Raw genomic sequence first — 21,038 nt, forward strand, 5'->3', positions numbered from 1 at the left:
ATATGCAGAACGCATCATTAATAAAAGTATAATAAAAATAAAGGAATGGACCTCATCTGTAGGATTTAAGTTATCCATACATAAGACTCAAGCAGTAGTGTTTTATAAAGATAAAAGGTGGATGAATGGTGAAGTGATAGATTTAAAAATTAGAAATCATAGTATACCAATTAGACAAACTGCAAAATTTTTAGGTTTAGTGTTTGATACTCACTTAAACTGGAAACCTCACATAACATACTTGAAATCAAAATGTAAAAGAACATTAAATCTAATTAGAAAATTATCAAACACCACTTGGGGAGCCGATAGACAAACCCTTACATTACTGTATAAAACAACAGTCCTGTCTATAATTGATTACGGTAGCGAAGTATATGGCTCGGCGTCAGACGCAGCACTGAAAGCATTGGACCCAGTTCATAATGAGGGCCTTAGAATATGTTCAGGAGCCTTTAAATCATCACCGACCTCTTCCTTACAGGTTGAATGTGGTGAACTACCTCTCTCTCTCCATAGAGAGCTTGTAATAATGAAGAGTGCTCTGAGAATTAGGACAAGCGATTCTCCAACAAAAAAATTATTTGAACTCGGAGATATTTTTATTAACAATCATCCTCCCCCTTTTCCAATTAGAGCTAGAAGACTGTTTGAGTCACTAAATGTGAATATACAAATTCCTCCAGTAGTAAAATTACATCCGCCTTGGACAATGAATAAAATGAAAACTTGCACACAATTAAAATATTTATCAAAAAAATACTTATATACGCCATCACACCATAGACAACATACAATAGAACATATGAACCGAAAAGGTCCACATTATGCAATATTCACAGATGGATCTAAATCGGAACATGGAGTGGGATATGCTGCAGTGTCCCAGGACAAATCATATCAATTCTCTCTTCCTAATACAGCTTCAATATTCACATCAGAACTTTGCGCACTAGCCTCAGCCATAAAAATAATTAAGGAAACATTACTCAATAATTTTGTTATTTTTAGTGACTCAAGAAGTGCCATAGAAGCCATCCAGAGTTACAAACCAAAAATAATATTGTACAACAAATTAAATTATCACTTCATAAATTAGATATTATTGGGAAAAAAGTAGAAATATGTTGGATCCTTTCCCATGTAGGGATCAAAGGAAATGAAGAGGCTGACAAAGCAGCCAAAGAAGCAATTCAAATGACAAGATCAAGTGTGAATCTCCCTATGAGTGATTATGTAACATACATAAAGATGAGTATTATAAGGAAATGGCAACATATTTGGAATGAAGAGTCAGAAAATAACAAATTAAAGCAAATAAAACCTGATGTTGGAAAGTGGAGTTCATCATATCAGAGAGTGAGACATGAACAAGTAATTCTGACACGTCTCTGTATAGGCCATACCCGTCTGACTCATGGACACTTAATGAGCAGCCAACACGACTCTGCTCCAGAGTGTTCAGAGTGCAAGGAGTTGGTAACATTCAGACATGTCTTGTACGAGTGTCCAAAGTATGACCAGCAGAGACTGTCAACTTTTGGAAATAAGACAATAAAAGAAATTATGTCAGAATCTTTTACATTTTCGGTAGTTCCGACTTTGACTTTTCTGAGGAACTGCAATTTAATTGATAAAATATAAAACATTAGTGTTTTTAGTGAATTTTAAAACAACATTTCAAATAGTTAAAAATAATTCTGAATTTTAATATACCGTTTTAGTATGTATGTAAGAGAACATGAGTAAATGTATTTATTGTGTGTGTGTTCTAGTATGAAAGCATTTGCCTTGGTGCAATTCATTTATTTATCCTGAATGACCAACTTGGTCCCAGCTCTGGCCTAAGAGCTAGACCTGGCATTTTATCTAATCCTTCGGGCCAGCCCTAGGAGAGCTGAAAATCAGCTCAGTGGTCTGGTTAAACTACTTTTATAATAATAAGACACCAGGGCAATGCAGTCTGTGTTCCCTCCGTCAGGAGATGATAGAGCCCGCACCCCCGATGTCGCGACCGCCCTCGTAGCTGCCAATGGGACTCCCATCCACTCTTATGGCACGAAGCCCTTGAAGCTATCCGTCATGGGGCATAATTGCACATGGCCATTCATCATCGTAGACAACAAGGGCCCCTCCTTGGAGCGGATTTCCTGAAGCAGCACGGACTCCTGGTTGACGTGGGTCGCAAACGCCTCTTCAATACAGAAACATGCTGCTCTCTCCTGCTTTCCGCAGGTCGGGCATCCCAGCCATCTGCTCCATTGCACCGCACAAATACAGCAACCTCCTGCAGGAGTTCCCTGAGGTTTTCAAGCAGGAACTGCGCCACATGACCGGCACCCCAACCAAGCATGGTATATTCCATCACATTGACACCATGGGCCCCCACACACACACAAAATTCTGTCAACTTCCTCCAAATCGCCTTAAAGATGCCAAGAGGGCCTTCGCAGAGCTGGAACAGATGGGGATCTGCAAAAAGGCATTGAGCCCTTGGGCCTTGCCCCTCCACATGATGAGGAAATCAGACAGGATCTGGAGACCCTGCAGAGACTATTGGGGATTGAACCTGGTGACGATCCATGATCACTACCCGCTGCTGAACATGCAGGACATGACCGGAGCCTGGCACAGTGCAAAGATCTTCACGAAGATAGACCTTCTGAAGTCTTACTCTCAGGTTTCCGTCATCCTGAGGACATCCCCAAGACCGCCATTAGCGCGCCATTCGGGTCATACATCTTCGCATACTCCACCTTCAGCCTGAGGAACTCCAGAGCCACCTTTCAATGCCTGATGGACAGCATCCCGGGGGACCTGCCCTTCTACGTCTGCTACGTCAACGATATTTTAATCTTTTCCAGATCCCCTGAGCCATATTAAAGCACCTTAAGGAAAACCGACTGGTCGTCCATTTTGACAAATGCACCTCTGGTGCCGAGAAGGTGGACTTCCTGGGGCATGCAATCTCCACGTCAGGTGTACGCCCGATGACATCAAAGGTGGAGGCAGTAGAAAATTTCCCGATTCCGACGACAGTCAAAGCTCTGCAAGCATTCCTTGGGATGGTAAGTTACTATCACCGATTCGTCCCAAACATCGCCCACACCAAGTCCCCTTTGACAGAGGTCCTGAAGGGGAAACTGAAGAGGTTGGTGTGGGAGGCAGCTCAACACCCTCGCTTACCAAGACCCTGACTTGCCCTTACAGCTCACCACTGACACCAGCAACATTGCCTGCGGTGCCATCCTGGACCGGATGATCCACGGCAGTCCTCAACCACTCACCTTCTACAGCAAGAAGCTGAATCCCACCGAGTCCCGATACAGCACCTTCAACCGTGAGTTGTTGGTAGTCTACCAAGCAGTGCACCATTTCCGCTACCTGCTGGAGGGCTCCCCCTTCACCATAATGACGGATCATCAGCCCCTGGTCCACTCCTTCACTAAGACAGGCGACGCCTGGTCCACAAGGCAACAACAGCACCTGGCAGCCATTGCCAAGTTCAGCTGCACCCGTCAGTATGTCCCCAGCAAGAAGAACCCCATTGCTGACGCACTCTTGAGGATCAAGATCAGCACAGTCTCCCTCGCCTGAGAATAAGCCTCCAACCCAGAGCTACCCACCTATTGCACAGCCCTCACCACCCTCAAGTGGGAAGACGTGCTTCTCGGACCCTCCGGCATGACGCTCCTTGTGACACTAGCACTGGCCTGTCACGCCCCCTGATCCCGGCCTCACACAGGAGGTCCATGTTCGACATAGTCCACAATCTCTCACACCCGTGAGGTGAGCTAGGATGTGCCTCCTGATGGAGAAGTTCGTGTGGCATGGAATTTAGAGAGATGCGCGGGAATAGACCAGGACCAGGGTCCCTTGTCAAACCAGCAAGGTTGGTCATCACACCAAATTGGGCGTCGGTGAGTTTCCGCAACCCAAACGGAGGTTTGGCCAACTCTTGTTTGGAGGATTTTTTCGAAAGAACTATTTGTTTAATAATAGTAGAAAGAGTTTTCAAGTTCGTGAATTGCCAGATCTCTTATAGTATCCATCAGAATTTAATCATTTGACAGAGTACCAAATGAGCATCATGTCCTAGTTTCATTAATATTAAACTCCAAAGCTTCAATCATACTGGTTTAGCCCAACAGTATATTGACTGCATGGTGACTTTGGTCAGAAACACTGCTTGTCCACATAAGATGTTGGAAGTTTTTCTCACAGTAACTGGTAACCTACAAAGACCAAAATGTGCTGGCGAAGAATTCTTTGGAATTAAAAAGGGATTCTTTTATCTGTTTCCTTACCTTAAGAGACTTGGTTATTGTTTTTTTATTGTGTAAGTAATTTGCTGAAATTTCCATAATCATTTTTCTTGAAGATTGAAGTCTCAAGGCATTTCACAGCTGATTAACCCTGGATTGTTCAGTCGTTAGAGCATTTGGCTATTAAGCTAAAGGTTGTCTCCAGGCAGTGACCTTATAAGTATTTATTGCATGTTGCCTTATGATTTCAATGAGGGAAAATAACTGAGCCTCAGAGACTAATTAACCAACACAAAATTCAGAAATGTGCAAGGGGAGGCTGTTATTTGGAATGGGAAAAGAAGGGTTTTTCTCCAGTCCCCTTAACAGACTTCCTCCTTGCTTCATATGCTGTACAAAACCTTTTCCAACATATGCTGTACAAAACCTTTTGCAACATGCTAAAATCATCTATTTTTATCGCAAGAGGCGATCTTCTTTTACTATTTGTTTACTACCTGTAATGAATTTATAATTTTTTCCTGTAACAACTCGTGCTAGAGGGTTTAAGTGCCTGTCTGGACATTGTGACTTTTTAAAGCATTACAGTCTTCGGTTATCTTAGATATCGATATTAGAAAACCGACTATGCTCCAGTGATATCAGTCTGACAGGATTAGTGAACTCTTATAAGTACAGAGCGCTTGAATAAAGAAGATAGTATACACAGTGTAGGTAATAATAATGGACCAGGCCCACTTGCAAAATGTATGATTTTGAATTTGAGAGTGCCAGGGTAAAAAAGATAACTCCTTTTTCCATATTTTTGAAAAAGTACTTTATAAATTTATTTGAATTTTGAAGTTTCTTCGTGAGCATTGCAGATTGCTGGCAAGAAAGTTAAAGTATAGGTTACTTATCCTCCCCAGTTCCTTATCTCCTTTACCAGTGCACTGGCTTGCCCAAAGTTTTGTATACGGCAAGGTTCCCTAATATTCTTGATTTTATGATGTACACTCCACATTTACAAAATTAACTAGTCTGCAGAATATGGAATAGTACCAGACTCCTAAAAATCTGCTAAACTACCATTTATCAATATTGACACTATAAAAGTACGTGTTTGGCAAATGTTTTTAGGCCTTTAACAGACTAAGTCATTTTCACATTCTGTAAATTGTTTCATATTATATGTAAATAACCATCTGGAATATCACAAGAGGCAATTTCTTCTTACTCTTGGTATGCTGCCTATGATGAATATATGATTTTTTTCCAATTGTTAAAAACTCATGGTATTTCACTGTTAATGAAGCCCGGATAGCTCAGTCGGTAGAGCATTAGGCTTTTAACCTAAGGGTCCAGGGTTCAAGTCCCTGTTTGGGCGATGACCTTTTCAAGACTTACTGCGTCTTGTTACCTAAAGGATTTCAGTGAAGTAAAGCAACTACTATGAGATTCAGGGCCTCTGTAACACGGTTTTTTGGCCTTTGCTCCTTATCAAAGTATCGGATGTAGCAGAAAGTTGACATATATATATTTTACAACCACACACAAATTTTGTCAGCATTATCAATAACTTAAACCCGATAGTTTTAATTTTTATAGAGTTAAAATTATCTTGCCAACGCCGTGGCCAATGATTATGAGCCAAGAGTCGAAAAACATTCATTATATAAGCAAGGTAAACACCGTTTGACGAAATGTTGCCCCCCCTCCCCATCCACCTTGTTCCATCGGCTCTGAAACCCATAGCAGTCAAGAATGGCTAACAGGATTTGGAATTGCCCCCGTGTCCCATTGTCTAATGTTAAACTTAATTTCTTAGGAGGCCATGGCTTTTTGCACAGTGAAAAAACATGACAAAGACTTTATGAATGACGGAACGATACATAGATGTGGGTGGGGTAACTGTGCTAGCGTAGTAATACCACTGTAGCAGTAGTGCCGCAACAGTAGTAATAGCAGTAATATACATGAATTAAACGTTTAGGCCAACTGCTGGGATCCATGAGGATCATTTAGCACTTCTTACAACTACTCGAGAAATGAGTTTTTATAGCCAGAAGTTAAATTTTCTAATCACTTTTACATTATAAGTACCAAATTTATTCAACCTACGTAATGCAGAATACAGTCAAAATTTATGTGTAGATATAATGTGTATTCTGAATAAGCGTTATATTAATGAAATGCACAGATAAAAAGTTATTGCGAAAAAACCGTGTTACAGAGGCCCTGAATCTCATAGTAAGCCCCCAGGACTAATAACGGTCTTCAAAATATAAAATGTAACAATCTCAACCCAAGTTACACCTCCTGTTAACAGAATGTACTCGAAAGAATACTTACTTTTTGAAAATAGAGACAATTTTCAAGAAGATGAATAGTCAAATCTTCATCAGTATCCACCAAAAATTAATTATATAAAGTAACACCAAATTAGCATTATCATCAACTTTTATCAACATTTAAATCCCAGATTTCAGGCATATTAGTATAACCTCAAATATATATTGATCCCTGAAGTTGGCGACTGAGGTCAGGAGCACTCCTTACTTGATAATAGAGCTGAATTTTTTGCTAAGGGTTACTGGTAACTTTCCAAGTGTTTGAAGATCTAGTTTCCTAAAGATACTGAAATGTGCTAATGTGCAGAGTTCACTGATCCAGAGGGAAAGGCTATTATTTGGAATAAGAAAAGAAGTCTTCTCCAGTTCTCTTAACAGATTTACTCCTTGTTTTATATACTGTATACAACCTTCTGTAATATGCTGACGTTTTCATAGAGTTTATATTACAATTTAGCAATCTCTTATTACTATTGTTATACTGCCTGTAATGCATTTTTTTTACTTTTTCTTGTGATTAAAAACTCGTGCTAGATGGTTTAGGTACCTGTCTGGGCATTGTAACTTTTTTTAAGCTTCACCACCTTCAGTTAACTTGAGAGACTTTGGTGTTAGAACACGATTACGCTCCAGTGATATCAGTCTGATAAGAGTAGTGAACTCTTACAAGTACGGAATGCTTGATAAAAGAAGAGAGATACTATACACAATATAGGAATAAGAATGGAGTGGACCTTCTTGAAAAATTTATGATTTTTAATTTGAAAGTACATTTCTTTTCTGAATGCCTAAGATACATAAGATAAGGATAAGAATGGTAACAATCCAGTTTCTATATTTCCAAAAAGGTATTCTATAAATTCACTGGAATTCAGTAGTTTGTTTTACAAGCATTGCAGATTACTGGCTAGAATGATACAGTAGAAGATAATGGTCCTTCCCAGTTCCAGTATCTCCTTTACCAGTGTACATTCTTTTCCAAAGTTTTCTATGTCACAAGGTTTCATAATATTCCTGAAGGAATGCTAATGTACATTCCACATTTACAAAATTAACCAGCCTGCAGATTATGGAATTATATCACTCTTCTAAAGTTCGGCTAAACTTATCAGTATTGACACTATGACATGCATGTTTGGCAAAAGTTTTGAACCCTTTAGCAAACTTAAGTAATTTTTTCATATTCTATAATTAACTATGTGGAACATTCTTTTGATATGCTGCCTGAAATGAATATATGAATTTTTTCCATTTAGTAAAAACTCTCGCTTTTTCACTGTTAATGAAGATAGCTCAGTCGGTAGAGCATTAGGCTTTTAACCTAAGGGTCCAGGGTTTAAGTCCCTGTCCGGGCGATGACCTTTTCAAACTTATATACCTCCTGTTATTTGAAAGACTTTGGTGAAGAAAAGCAGCTATAAACCGTAGAGACTAACTAACAGCAAAAGCCCCCAGTACATAAAATACTATGGTTAGAATGAGCAACACTTGGTTAGGGACTGTTCTGAAAAAAGCCACATGCTTCATAATGATAGAAAGTTTTCATGGTAATGATTTGTCAAGTCTTCTTCAATGACCACCACAGATTAATCATATGAAACATTATCAGTTTGTTTCATTAATATTGTATTCTCATGTTTCATGCATATACTGGCTTAGCCAGGACTATACATTGATCACCTAAGTTTTTTTTTTTTTTTTTTTGTGGGGGGGGGTCACATATACTGCTCATCTGCATAAGAGCTTTAAATTCCTATTTATAAAATGTTGTGAGATGCGGTAATATGAACAATTCCATAGTATAGATGGGGAGGTTAGTATTTTGAACTGGAAATGAATTCTTGTTTTTTTTACTATTCTAGTAACAGATTAACCCTCTTACGCCGATTGGACGTATTAAACGTCGAGTCAAAATGTCTCCCGTATGCCGATTGGACGTATCATACGTCGGCTCAAAAAAGTTTTTTTAAAAATTCGCGGAAAAATACTTATAGGCCTACCAGCCGAAAACTTTTGTATCACGCGCCTTGGGGGATGCTGGGAGTTCACGGATCAAGGCGTTGTTTTGTTTACAATCGCTACGCAGGCGCGCAAGCACGAATTTCTTTCTTATCGCACTAAAAAGTATCAGTGACACATCTCGGAAATTATTTCGTCACTTTGACATAATTATTGCACCATTTTAAATTATCCTTTACATGAAGTATTATATATGAAAATGTGCGCAATTTCATGCACAATACAACTAAAAAATATTCATGATTGTAGCTTTCATCAGTTTTGAAATATTTTCATATAAATAACGATAAGTGCAAAAATTTCAACCTTCGGTCAACTTTGACTCTACAGAAATGGTCGAGAAACGCAATTTTAAGCTACAACTCTTACATTATAGTAATATTCAATCATTTGCCTTCATTTTGCAACAAATTGGACGTCTCTAGCACAATATTTCGATTTATGGTGAATTTATGAAAAACTTTTTCCTTACGTTCGTGCGATAACTTCCGATAAAAAAATTTTTTTCGTGCGATTGTCCTAATGTTTGCACCCTTTTGTTTTAAATTTGCCGTTACATAAAGTTTTTTATATATGGAAATGTGCGCAATTTCATGCACAATACAACAAAAAACAACCCATGGTTGTAGCTTTTATCAGTTTTGAAATATTTTCATATAAATAACGTTAAGTGCAAAAATTTCAACTTTCGGTCAACTTTGACTCTACCGAAATGGTCGAAAAACGCAATTGTAAGCTAAAACTCTTATATTCTAGTAATATTCAATCATTTACCTTCATTTTGCAACGACTTGGAAGTCTCTAGCACAATATTTCGATTTATGGTGAATTTATGAAAAAAAAAACATTACGTTCGCGCGGTAACTTCCGAAAAAATCAGAATTTTTTTGTGCGATTGTCGAAATGTTTGCACCATTTAAAATTAGCTGTTACATAAAGTTTTATATATGAAAATGTGCGTAATTTCATGTAGAATACAACTAAAAATGATTGAAGGTTGTAGCTTTTCTCTTTTTTCGAAATAGTTGCATATAAATCACGATAAATAGAAAAAAAAACCACGTTCGGTCAAATTTGACTCTACCGAAATAGTTGAAAAAACGCAATTGTAAGCTAAAACTCTTACGGCCTAGTAATATTCTGTCATTTTTCTTCATTTTGAAACAAATTTGAAGTCTCTAAAACAATATTGTGATTTATGGTGAATTTTTGAAAAATATATTTACCTTCACTCCGCGCGCCGATTCGCGGCCGCAAGTCTCCGAAATACGTACATGGCATTATCCTAATATTTGCTCCTTTTCATATTAGCCTTTTTATAGAGTTTCATATATCAAAATGTGCGCAAATTCATGAAGAATACAATAAAAAATAATTGAAGGTTGTAGCTTTTTCGATCTTCGAAATATGTCCATATAAAAAATATATATATTAAAATTTCGACATTCGGTCAAATTTAACTCGTCCGAAATGGTCGAAATCTGCAATTCTAATCTAAAACTCTTACAGTATCGTAATATTCAATCATTTGTCTTAATTTTGAAACAAATTGGAAGTCTCTAGAACATTATTTAGAATTACGGTGAATTTTTGAAAATAACATTTTTTTACGTCCGCTCGTTACGAATTCGTACATCATTTTGTGATAATATTTTTCCGGTGTTGCTTTTATTGTTTTACAATATATTATATATCAAAATGATCGCAATTTAGTGTACAATACAACGCAAAAAAAAGTAACTGGTTAGCTTTGACCGTTTTCTGCACAGCGTGATTTGAATACAATTATGTATGAATTTTTTTTTTTTCGCTACCATATATCGCATTATTTACATATGATAATGATATCATTTTTCATTTTTGATGGTTGCATTCTAAACTTCAGGCAATGACAAAAAAAGGAGCCAAAAATGAACTCTTAATCTTCAAAAGTACGCGCGCTGTAATTTTTTGAAAAAATTATTTTTTCCACTTCCGCGCTCACTCCAAACCAGGCCCGGCATACGGGAGACGTTTTGATTTTTAGGGCTCCGGCGTAAGAGGGTTAAGTCATTGTTTCATATTCTATAAATAACTTCCTAGAATATGCAGAAATTCTAATTAGGCCTATATTGCAAGAGACAATTTCTCCTTTCTTTTGGTATGCTCCTTGTAATGAATCAATTATTTTTTGTCGTGATTAGAACTGCTTGCTATGTCACAGTAAATTAAGCTCGGAGAGTTGTCTGTAGAGCATTAGGATTTTAACCTAAGAATCCAGATTCAAGTCCCTGTCTGGGTGCTGACTTTTTCAAGCTCTGTCAGCTAATGTTATCTGAAGTATTTTAATGTAGGAGAGTAACTAAGTAACAACAACTTCTGTTTGGAGAATTTCCACGAAAGAACCATGTATTTAATGATAGTAGAAAAAGTTTTGAAGTTCGTGAGTTGCCAAATCTTTTTTGGTATCCATCAGAAGTTAGTCATTTGACTAAGTACCAAGTGAGCATTTTGTCCTAGTTTCGTCAATATTGAACTCCAAGGCTTCAGGCATACTGGTTTAGCCCAACTCTATATTAATCATATGGTGACTGTGGTCAGGAGCACTGCTTACATTCACTGATACCTTACAGATGGTATTTTAGTTTCCTATTTACGAGTACAAAATTTGCATGTGCAGAATTTAGTTGTGAAGAAGAGGAGGCTTTTATTTGGAATTGAAAAAGGAGTCTTTCCATCTGTTCCCTTCCCTTAACGAATTAAGTCATTGTTTCGCACTGTGTAAATAACTTGCTGAAATAAGCTAAAGTTTCCATAAGCATTTTTCCTTTACACTGAAGTCTCACTCATTTCACAGATAATAAACCCTGGATCGTTCAACCAGTTGAGAATTTAGCTGTTAACCTAAGTTCCCTCTCCAGGCAGGGAACTCTTCAGTATTTATCACATGTTGTCTTGAGGATTCCAATGAGGGAAATCAAATAAACCGCAGAGTCTAAATAACCAACTAAAGGCCTGTCCACACGACCGGGCCTGATCGGCGGACCTCCCCTCTAACGGGCACACTTGACAGGCAAACCGTCAAATTGCCCGATGGCTCTTGTAGCAAAATCACCATGGTGGTGCCCAATGGCTTGAGCTTCGACCCTGGCAGACGTACGTTAACCATATACATTTCTTTCACTGAGCCATTCTTTGCACCATATTCTCTTCTTTTTCTTCTTTTTCATCACACACAAAGCAATTATCATGCTACACAATATCTTCTTCTTTGCGGTAGGCACCATGTTTATCATACCGCACTGAACACACTACTGGCATCGTCGGGCACGCCCACCTTTCCATCGCCTCACCGGTGTGGACAACATTCATGGGTAAGCCCGCCAGAATTTGCCCGTTGACCCCGGAGCACGCCGATCAGGCCCGCTTGTGTGGACAGGCCTTAATTCCTCTAGTTTAGAAGTTAGAACATAATGCTGTACAGAAAAGCAACAACACAAGTTTAGGGAATGCTTTCGTAAAGTTCATGTTCTTTTTAATCATAGAGCGTTTTTAAGGTGGTGAATTATCAAATTTTTAGCCACTATCCACACAAAGTTAATCATATGAAGGAGAAACATTTAAATGAGTATTATCAATAGTTGTATCATTATTGAATTATAAGGCTTCAGGCATAGGTTTGGCCATCTATATACTGATCATTTAAGTTCGTTAGTGATTGTGGTCAGGAACTCTGCTTTAACTTCCTATTTCCAAAAGATTCTGTGTTGTGCTAATGTACAAAATTCAATAGTAAAGAGAGGGAGGCTGGTATTTGGATTTGGTATGAAGTCATTTTTTTTTCTATTCTTTTAACGGACAATCATTGTCTCATGTTCTGTGTGTAGCTATCTGGAATATCACAAGAGGTGATCTTTTCTTACTTTCATTATGCTGCCTGTCATGAATATGTGATTTTTTTTCCAGTAAATAAAAACTTATGCTATTTCCTGGTTAATGAAGCCTGGATAGTTCAGTCAGGAGAGCATTAGGCTTGTAACTTAAGGATCCAGAGTTCAGGTCCCTGTCTGGGTGATGACCTTTTCATGATTGACCACTTCCTGTTACCTAAAGGATTTTAGTGAAGTAAAGCAACTAAACTTTCGAGACTAACAACGGACTTTAGTATCAAATGTAACTCTCAAGCCAAGCTGCTCCACTTGTAAGTGAATGTATTCGGAAGAATCCGTGCTTTATGAAAACAGAGAGAATATTCAACGTGATTAATTGTCAAATCTTCATTGGTATTCACCACAAGTTAACTATATGAAGTAAAACCAAATTGACCATTGTCATTTAGTTTCATCAATATTGAATACCCAGACTTCAGGCATCTCATTTTAGCCTGAAATATATATTGATCACCTAAATTTGTTGGTGAAAGGTCAGGAGCACTCATGAGGGAGACATTTTTTTTCTAAGTGTTGCTGATACTTTTCCGATGATGTTTTAACATCTGGTTTACAAAACATACTGAAATATGCTAATTTGCAGAATTCAATAACGTACAAGGGTTGGCTATTATTTGGAATACACTGAAATTTCATAGAGCTTATATTTTAAAAGGTGACCTCTTAATACTATCGATATACTGCCAGTAATAAATCTATGATTTTATCCTGTAATTAAAGACGTGTGCTAGAAGATTCAAGTCCAGGTGCTGTAAACTTTTCAAGGTTTATCACCGTTTATCTAAAGAGAGATTTTTATGTTAGAAAACTGACTATGCTCCCGTGATATCAGTCTGAAAAGAGTAGTGAACTCTCACAAATGAAGAGTGCGTAAAAAATGAAGAGGAGAAATGATATACACAATGTAGGAAATAAGGATGGAGGAGACCTACTTTCAAAATTGATTGAGTGCCAGGATGAGTTTCCCATATTTCAGAAGAAATGTATGAATTTAATCTAGTTTTTAAGCTCCTTATATAAGCATTGTAGATTGCTGGCTAGAAAGATAACGTAGAGGTTACTCATCCTTCCCAGTTCCTCATCTCTTTTATTAGTGAACATTCTTGCTAAAAGTTTTATACAAAGCAAGGTTCCAAAATATTCTTGAATTCATACACTGTGTACACTCTGCATTTACAAATTAACCAGTCTGTAGATTGTGGATGGGTCAGGCTCTAAAAATTTTGCTAAGCCACAGGGCCGGATTAAGCTGGTGGGAGGCCTGGGGCCCACTCTGGTGGGAGGCCCCCTTTCTAACTCTTATGCATACACTACAAACTATAGTCTAATTAATCTAGTAGCCAAAATACAGTAATACTAATATATTAGTAGGACAGTTTTATTTAGGAAATACTGCAGTGGGACTACTCTTCTGATGTTATTAATATGCATAAACACAAAATAAAATAAGCATAAGTTGTTCTTACCATATTTTTTACACATATACAGTTACAATTATTTATATAAAAATAATAATGTAACTAACACTTATAATTATAATAGCTCATTCTTTCTTATGGAGTTATATGTTATTCGGTATAGATTTTTCACGATTTCCGGGATTTTAACTTTTTTTTCAAGCTTTCAAGACCATGGTTAATTTTTCAAGATCTTGAACAAATTTTTCAAGCGCTGACACCACTAGAGGGGAGGAAGAGGAGGAGGGTTTCAGAGCGTGTGACTTTTTATTCAATCACAACTTTAGCGTAGATCTCACTTCCTGCTCTATTTGCTTGGCAATTGTTTAGTTATGATTAATGATTGAGAAGGGGAAAGATGTTTAACGTAATTACTGTCTGTTACAAGTTAAAATATATAATGTCTTCTTACTCTTGGAAACTTTTAACATTGTAGCCGGAGGCTGATTCTTTGAACATTTCATCTGAACATTAGGGAACCGTAAGCGTGACTAGCGTAACCCGTTATTATAATTAAGTCAATTTGGATATAGATGCTATTATCTCGCGTGAGACATATAGATTAACGAGTTATGTTGTATTCTAACTATGACACGCCTTAGAAACTAGATTTGGCCGTAATACAAAGAATACTGAGGTATGTTATTTTGCAGCCACAAATCATTACAATTTGAAACACAACGTACATCCATAGTGACACAAACATTCGTAACATTCGTATGTACGAGCATCATGTTATTGTCAAACTTAATAATAAAATTTTCAATTTGGCTAGTATGGGTAATATAAGTGCCCGATTACAATACTAACCTTATTAAATTAAAATTTATTTAATCCGGCCCTGCCCATCACTTGTTAATATTGACACCATGAAGTGCGTGGTTGGCAAATTTTGTGAAGTCTTTTAAGGAAACAGGGTTGATTATTTAAACTCTTGAAACACTATAACCTGTACTCTATTTGTAGTATACGTATTAGGGATTATTTTGCATTCGATGTCGGGAGATATCCCATTGAGGGGAGCACCTTTATCATTTAATTAACTGGATTTAATCATCTTCAGTGTTTATGTTATTTTGTATTAATTTTTTATGTTGTTTATGTGTATACAGTATGTAATATTATATCTTCCTACTACTGGGGTGTGGGTATATGGTAAGGACAAGCGAGGGGTAGGGAGTGAAGATAGCCTGGGTGGAATCTGCTCAGGGTAGAAGATTGAGAGGATAGCAGAAGATTAGATGGCATGATAAATTGAAGCGGGATTTGGAGAAGGGTTCAGTGGAGGAAGATGATTTCAATAGAAATAGTTTGAGAAAATGCATCAGGGCAACCAACCCATTAGCTTGGGGACAGTGATGAGGATGAAGACAACTGGGCACTAGGGATGGGGGACAGGTCATAGTTTGAGAAGGTGCATCAGAGCAACAAGGAACAGGGAGGGATAGGGATGAAGATTACTAGGGACTAGGGGCTGGGAACCGGGCTACGAAAAATTCATCGCTATGTAAACCATCACTTGGGTGTTCAGCATGAGTTTACTTACTTAAGCAGAGGCTTAGAACAATTCATATAATTTTTCAGGATAGTGCAGGCCTGTAAGTCTACCGCTAATGTATAATTATGTTGTTAACAACTGTAAGAATAGCAGCTCACATTGGTAGCACTGAGTAATATCTCCGTGCGAGAGTGCTTCCACCCCTTACCATCATATTTTATGGAACATATTTATTGCGAATATAGAATCTATAGGAGTAAAATGCCATTACAATGAACAGCAACCATGTGCTTACAGTTGACCTTTAGGGTAGCATTTTGGCTTGGTATTTTCCTCAGTAATCAAAGAATGAGCCCATGTAACCGATAACTGTTTTTTGTAAGGATGGACAGTTGACTAATAATCATACTTTGCAAATTGAGACATTATAAAGACCAAGTTAGAGATGAGGTTGGGTAGGGAAATAATCTTGTAGGTTTGTCAGTAAGTCTCGTTGTTTATGCCGGAATTTGCAAACAGAGGACCCACAGGTAAACAGGTAAACGACTCTCGCTCACGTTGTCCTCCCCAAGGTGAAGAGAGCAAAACCTTGGGAGAGAGTGTTCATCTCTTTACCCTGGTCCGGGCCGGGTGGCCAGATGGCGGTCAACAGGGATGCGGTCGGTTTGCCCAAGGACCTTGGGGTGGCCTTTTCCCACTCGTCCGTCGTTTACAGGATCCCGCTCACTAGAGGCTGATCCTGGTGTATTCTTATTATCATCATTTTCTTGATTATGTTCCACCTTTGGTAAGGCTTTTATTTATTTTGCATCTCTCTTCTTACTAACACATTAAACTTGCTTTATTTAAAAGGTCAGCGCTTAACAGTGCAACGCTAAGGTTAATTTGCATTCATTTGGACAAATGATTTCACGTTTGTATACCCATCTTCTCAAGCCCGGATAGCTCAGTCGGTAGAGCATCAGGCTTTTAACCTGAGGGTCCAGGGTTCGAGTCCCTGTTCGGGCGGTAACTTTTTCCCTTCCTAGCTGGTTTCACTTACCACAAGGAATTTCGACGAGGATAAGGAACCGAGCAAAAATGCCCATAAATTTATGAGCATATCTCATAAGCAGGACTTTCCGTGTGTGAATTCAGTGAGCAAGGACCTTTTAAAGAAAGGGTAAAATTAATGTCAGAAGTCCTTTCCGCTGTCTTCAAATTAATGGTGTTTGTAATAAGTTTCGATCACTACTGTAGTCAGTTCGATATCTTTGTTGTATGTCTCGTTGATCGTTGTTGCGATCGGTTTTACAGCGGTTAAAGGCAAACCGGAAATATAGTTAATTTTGTTCAAAAATTTTAGAAACAAGAGACTTATCATGTATACCTCCCGCACATCATTCTCTCTCTCTCTCTCTCTCTCTCTCATCTGATATAATCTATAATATATATATATATATATGTGTGTGTGTATATATATATATATATATATATATATATATATATATATATATATATATATAATGTATATATACAAATAATGTGGAGTGTATTCAAGATTATTTGTAAACAGCAATTACCAGTTTTCATAATGGAAGAGTAGGTTAAAATACGTAAACGAGAGTGAATGCATGGGTGTAAAAACGTCACGTCTCCGTTGCTGCTCAATGTCTTTGCAGATTGAGTGATATAAAAGTCGGAGAAGGAATTTGATGTAGAGATGCAAAGCTGTGCGATAAGAAAGTAGGCCGTGAATGCAGTCGGGAATGGATGATAGTTTTATAATAACATTGTAATCAGAAATTGTAATCAGAAATTCTTAACCCTTAAGCCTGTGAGAGAAAGTTATATGGCCATTGCACAACAAAAATCCATTCCATTGAGGGGTCAGAGATGTGTATTTCTGGTGATAGAAATTCACTTTCGACGTGGTTCGGAAGTCACGTAAATCCGTTGGTCCCTTTGCTGAATAACCACTGGTTCCATGCAATGTTAAAACATCATACAAACAAACAAACAAACTACAAGAATCTTAAAAAAAATAAAATCGCGTAAAAGCAAGTTATGCTAATTTCATTTACTTTTATTTTTCTGGAATACTTCAGTTCCTGAAAGACTCTAGTTATTCGACGTTCCTAACCTAATTATGGTGAATTTTATCCGGAAGAATCACTTGCAGATTTGCTGTCGAGATGTTTGTCGGTTCTGCGAATCGCAGTAAGCACCTTTCCCCTTCCTTTCCTGTAGCAAGGAAATTGTGCTGAAGTGTACGTTTGCTTAATGAAATTCAAGATTGCTCTACTAGGTTTAATATACTGTCTCCCATTACCTTTGCCATTAAAAGCTCGGCGTTACTATCATCAGAAATACACAAGTCAAACGTTGAACTTGCTCTGTCATCTTCCTTCACAGCCCCGTCAGCATACTGTAGCCATTTGGATTAAATATCCACATACAAAGCTAATATATGAAAATTCTTCATAATATTATCCTTAACAGGAGGTTACTGCCGTCAGTGCACCTCACGCGGTGCACTGAAGGCATTACTTAAGTTCTTTGCAGCGCCCCTTTGGCTCATAGCTGCAACCCCTTTTATTCCTTTTACTTTACCTCTGCTCATTGTCTCTTTCTTCCATCTTACTTCCCACCCGCTCCTAACAATAGTGCAACTACGAGGTTTTCCTCCTATTACTTCTTTAAAACATTTTTACTTTTTTTCATCTGCAGCGCTGAATGACATCATAGGTCCCAGCGCTTGGCATTTGGCTTAAATTTCATGTTCCATTCTATATTCCATAATATTGTTAAACTGACAAGCTGTAATCTTTAGCCATCGAATTGGGGAGTACCATTTACCCCACTTAATTATTCTATTACCACGATTACACGAAAATCAAATAACGGCTGTAAATGAACTTTGGTGAAGAGTTCCGATATACTAAATAAGCGAAAAGAGTATTTATTCTAAGGGAAAATTGATAAATTTTGTACACAAGATCCTGTACAATCTTAAATCTTCCGTGTCTTATGCTTTTATAACAGTATCTCCTGTAAAAGTGGAAGAAAACAAGCGGTGGTAGGAAAAAATAATAGTAAAAATAAATTCACGAGAACACTAGTGGGGTCATTGACACAACTGATTCACAGCGTGTGGATGGGCTCGTCTGACATTGGGGGAAGATTTGCAGCCTTCTTAGCCTAAGATTCATGTGCCAGAAGCTTACCAGAAGATCTTTGGTATTGTTTCACAAAGAATCCCACTACCTCTCTAAACCCTTAAAAAGTAAATTCAAAGGTGACTGACCTTTAGTTCATCTAGGACGGACAGGTGATAGAGCTTCTGAACGTTTATTGTACTACCACCTGTTTCTTACACCTGTTTTCAGCCTGTCGGTGATATACAGATGTATACACACCCAGGCTTCAAGTATTTTTCTTTCTCTATTTTTCCTTTTTTATATGAGTTTACATCCATTTAATGAATGTTTTATACAACAATTTAACAAAGGCTGTCGGTAGTGTTAACCATAATTACGCAGAGAGAGAGAGAGAGAGCAAAACTTGTAGCATCTCGATAGCGATCCCCTTACGAGATGTAATCAGTCATCTTCCCAGCTTCTTTTAGTTTCTTAGTCTGTTTTTATTTATTGCCTTTCCTTCCTTTTAATCCTTAATCTTAAGTTGTCTTTTATTTACACTGCAGATATAGACCAACAATGCAAGAGAATAGTTAATGGCAATGAATTATTCATTCAGGTGTCTGAATATTCAAGTAGATCGTCTCTTTACGCTGTTTTTCCATGTTGATTTTTCGAATTTGGTTAGGAAATAATGCACGTGAGGAATAATCTCTCTCTCTCTCTCTCTCTCTCTCTCTCGCATCCCTCTCTTCTCTCTCGTCTCTCTCCTTTCTCTCTCCTCCTCTCTCTCTCTCTCTCTCTCTCTCAAGGTCAATAAATCAAAATTTATACTATACGGTTGTACATTTCGAATAATTTTTAATCAGTGTCGTAGAATCACCTAATTGTGACTTCCTCTAAGAAAGAAAAATACAAAAGTTAGTAAACAGTATTCATAAAATAATAGTAGTCTTAATATTATGCAGTAGGTTACGAAAATTCAAGAAGTCATAAAGCGAATAAAACCGTGAACTTAAAATCCAAAAATGCTTTGGCGAAGATAATCGGACCAATAACCTGTGTAAATGGTCCTGAAATTTAATTATGCAAATGTTAGCAACGTTTTGATTACCTTGGCACAGAAGAATAGGAGAAAGGAGTTCTGTTTCTTTTGAATAGCCTGTCGAGATTTAATTTGCCGTCAATGCAGATTTCTGAACTATAGAAAGAGAGACGTGTAAGATTCATTATTGATTTCTCCCCCTTTTTTTAGGCATGAAATTGTTGTGCAAATTTTCACCGATGGTCCCAAATCTGACCCAATTTTCGTCGCTGGATTAGGGTCGATATTTTTTATGTTTAGTGTATTATCCAAATTATTCGTAGTTTTTGCTACTGAATGGTATGTGGTTTCAGTAGTTCTAAAGACTATTTCAACAAGACGTACGAGACATCTTACAGTTTTTAACGAGTCCTTGTGTTTTCTGCAGCCAATAATTTGATATAATGCTAATTTGGCATATTTGTTATTATTATTATTATATTATTATTATTAAGTTGTTATTGTAAAGAAATTAAGTTTTGTTGATTAAAAGCCTGCACAGTGTCAAACAACGGATGGAGAGCATATCATCGAACAGCATGTGGAAAATTACTCCCTTATCAATCAGACTCATTCCAAAAAATCAAGAGGAAAATGAAGGTATCTTCTGTAAATCTAGTTGAAGAATCTAATTAGCAGTAACCAGAAAATACTGGAGACTGCCAAAATCATCTTTGCCACCTAAGATTTGGCCTTGAATACTTAGCCCCTTAGTTTTTAATCTCCGTTTATCTCTTATAATTTTGTGACGAGTGCCTGGGCCTCTAACCGCGAGACACTTGTTAGGCGAGTTTCTGAGTCTCTGCCACCAAAGAGGGTAAATATCTCCCATTTTGAGACTTTGGAGAGGAGTCTGTTCTTGAAGAAGTCTTCTTAGTTTTATCGAATAAGCTGGAAGAGACAGGAAAAATGTAATTTAGTTGTCAAATTTAGGAAGATAAGAGAAAAAAAACTCATTCATTCGGTAAACTGACTCTAATCCTTTCGTAGAGCCGTTACATACACACGACACTGCTACTACTACTGCTAGTGTTGTTTACAATTTATATTGGTCCTGCTATTGTTATAAAAAGAAAGTAACTAAAAATCGCTTGAAAACTGGTGAAATTCGGAATGAAGCAGTGAAACTGTAGGTAACAAATGTAATCTGTAAAAGAAGCCCAGAGATTATTAAAAAGTAGTAACTTTTGCAATTACAATAAAATTATGGAAGCAACTGTGACCCACCGTAGAAACAGTATTTAGGGTAGCATTTCTTTAGGCTACTTCATAAGACGAAAATCATGATTCTTGTAGATGTATTGAAGACATGAAGGATGGCATCTCCAATATGTAGA

The 21,038-nt window shown here is 37.5% G+C and overlaps 1 protein-coding gene and 2 non-coding genes across 3 annotated transcripts in view; all 3 read left to right on the forward strand.

The window, feature by feature from the left end:
• LOC135226282 (mediator of RNA polymerase II transcription subunit 30-like) overlaps nucleotides 1-21,038 on the forward strand; it is a 642,192-nt gene that overhangs the window by 432,110 nt on the left and 189,044 nt on the right. The gene's annotated exons all lie outside the window — the stretch shown is intronic.
• Trnak-uuu (transfer RNA lysine (anticodon UUU)) lies at nucleotides 5,559-5,631 on the forward strand. Its single transcript has one exon. It is a non-coding gene; the product is annotated as a tRNA-Lys (tRNA).
• Nucleotides 16,434-16,506, forward strand: Trnak-uuu (transfer RNA lysine (anticodon UUU)). Its single transcript has one exon. It is a non-coding gene; the product is annotated as a tRNA-Lys (tRNA).

This window comes from Macrobrachium nipponense, chromosome 20, assembly GCF_015104395.2.
Source record: "Macrobrachium nipponense isolate FS-2020 chromosome 20, ASM1510439v2, whole genome shotgun sequence".
Lineage (NCBI taxonomy): Eukaryota > Metazoa > Arthropoda > Malacostraca > Decapoda > Palaemonidae > Macrobrachium > Macrobrachium nipponense.